General features: G+C 33.0%; 1 non-coding gene across 1 annotated transcript; it reads left to right on the top strand.

The window, feature by feature from the left end:
• The first annotated feature begins 601 nt into the window (after positions 1-601).
• Positions 602-683, top strand: Trnas-aga. Its single transcript has one exon. It is a non-coding gene; the product is annotated as a tRNA-Ser (tRNA).
• The last annotated feature ends 2,269 nt before the right edge of the window (positions 684-2,952 follow it).

The following is a 2,952-nucleotide window of genomic DNA, read 5'->3' on the forward strand; positions in this document are numbered from 1 at the left end:
TTACATTGTTATTATATCAGAGAAACCTAGATTACAAAATAATATTGAATTTTTTCGATCTCTTCAGCCGAACATGACTCCAGATTCCAGGAGTCAAGTCTGTGACAGCGTCAGATTCCAGACGCTGCACTAAGTGGAAGGTGAACTGGAGCTAAACTCTACATTCATATTGTTTAAATACGTCCGTAGTTTTTAAGGGAAAGACACCTTTTTGTAAACCAAATTAATTAAGTGTATTAAACATATACTTTTATGGTATTTTTTATCTTTGGGTTAAAATTTTAATAGAGATTCTAATAAAAGGTATATATTATTTAAAAAATGATACAATATTTTCTTGAGTTTTTTTATATTCCTTTTTTGGTTTTTTATTGGTATGCATCCTTCATTGGTTATGCCTTCTGTTCTATTTTTTTTCACAATTATTGAATTTATTTATGTTCGTTTTTCCATATTGATACAGAGTTTTTACAGGAGTTATAAACAGAAATTGATCCGATTGAATTATCTTGTGTGGAGCTTTTCACAATTAAAACTCAAACTTTAAATACATATTTAGAGTGTTAGTCATGTATAGTTAAAACTGTTAGTTCTTTCAGCAGCAGTCGTGGCCGAGTGGTTAAGGCGTCTGACTAGAAATCAGATTCCCTCTGGGAGCGTAGGTTCGAGTCCTACCGACTGCGAAAATCTTTTTGAGTTTTAGATAATTTAGATGGTCCTGCCTTAAAAATTGGTACAAATCTCCAAGAATATATAAAACATTAACATTGTTTTTTACAACATTATGATTCCGTTTTTCAAACCTATCAAATCCTATTTCATCAAAAATTCGTTACCGATTTGGCCATTTTCAAACCTATACTTTTGGCCATTTTACCTACAAGAATTTATTGCATGATAAATATGAATGCAACGTTATAATTGGATATAAACCGATTTGTGGGCCACGATCCCCTGGGAATGCTCATTTATTTCACAACTATAAGCATGTGAGCATGTAAATATACAAGTGCATTTATTTTTCATTAAATGACTAGTAAACTATACAATAGTAAACTACACTAAACTTATAGTATACAGTTTTGATCCATTAATTGTAGTGAACTTGAAAAGCCTTAAGCCTTGTTTCAGTCTTATATAGCAATATTACCCTACATACTAAAAGAACAAAATTTAAAACTACAATGTAAAGATTTCCTTTCTTTTCTTTCTTTTTCTTTTTAAAAAAGGAGAAGCCGATCCTCCTTTTATGCCTTATTCTGCCCGTCCTCATGGGCCACTGGCCTGTGCGAGGATCTTATCAAACAGAATAAGGGGGAGAGTCGATACAGTACAAGGTCGATGGTACTGATAAAAAGTGTAACGGTCACAGACAGGATTCGAACCTGCGCTATCTCTAACTCAGACTCAAAGTCCAACGTCTTAGACCACTCGGCCATCGACACTCCCAACCGATAAAATAAATTCTCTTTTAAATAAATTCTTATTTTTATAATATAGTTTCTACATCATTTGTACGTAAATTCGTATTATGGACGTATTGAGTTGTTATTAATATTTGTAGGAATACATTTTTAACAATTTATACTTCGCTATCGATAGGCAGATAGATTTTATACCATTTTAGGAATCGGACTTCCTGAAGTCACTACAATTGCCTAAAGATAACTCACAATAAGATGCGTAATTTAAAAAACTAAACTTTAAATATCAACATTTAAAACACTAACCTGGTTTTCAAACGTTTTAGTACTAAACATTCCATTAAATATATTATTACAATAACTATCCAACATTGTAAATAATAGACCATTATATTAATTTGGTGACAACCATGCACATTTAAACGATTGGTTCTTATTTGTTTTAAGTTTTTTTTACTAAATTTAAAGTGTGCAACAAATAACGAAATCTAGGAGGGAATATTATGGATAAATGGGATATATTTATGGATGATCGAATCAGACGTTAAAAGTACCAAATCAATATTGTGACACAGATTGTTAGGAATTTTCCCTATTTTTCATTAATACTGGCATAAAAACGTTCAATTTTGAGTTTATTTATGCAATTCAACAAGTATCTTTTTTTACAAAGCATTAGTCTGAATTCAGCCCCATTAATGAAGCTTTTTTTGATGAAAAAATGATTATGCCATGAAATATTGAACAAGGTTCTAACATTTATTTGCGAACATTTATTAAGTCACAACAATTTTGGAAGAAACGTTTGTAGGAAGGTAAGTTAAACGGAAATGTCGATTACCAAGAGAGATATATTTTATTTACGAGGTTCGGTCAACATGATTTATATCTGAATTATTCAGCAGGAGGGTATCTGGCCCTCGGGCCTCTCTACTGAACACTGCAGTACACACGGTTCTGATGTACGGTTTGTGGAGGGGGGGGCGGTACCGTGAACCCTTAGGCAGCATATCACAGGGAATATTAAATACGGCACCTTCCAGCCCATTAATGTCGTAATCAAAGGGTATGAGTACTTACATACTAATCATACCACTGAGCTCTAGCGCACTGCTCAGCCCAAATCCGATTCTGTTCCTCGTTTGCATGTTCCATGAAGCCATAAAAGCACATCATTTTCTTAAGATTAATGGCAGGATTTGGGAAAGTTGAATGGCGAGTGATTAAACCCCCTGGAATATTTTTTGACATGATATATCGCTTAGCAGAGGTGATTTTCATCCTTTTTATTACTACAATATTATGTCGATTGATCTATATGTAATGTTTATAGTAGACTATTTAAAAATAGAAAAAAATCATGCTAAGGTCTTTTTGTTAGCCCATTCCAAACCAATCAAACTTTTCCATAGGCTTTTATATATTCTTTTATTTGATTGCCCTCTCGGGCATTTGTGATTAGATCCGAATTTTATTCTGTTACGTGATGATGATTTTATTTCGTCGCTATCAGTTCGGGGCACCACCG

This window comes from Homalodisca vitripennis, chromosome 4 (genome assembly GCF_021130785.1).
Source record: "Homalodisca vitripennis isolate AUS2020 chromosome 4, UT_GWSS_2.1, whole genome shotgun sequence".
In the NCBI taxonomy this organism is placed as follows: domain Eukaryota; kingdom Metazoa; phylum Arthropoda; class Insecta; order Hemiptera; family Cicadellidae; genus Homalodisca; species Homalodisca vitripennis.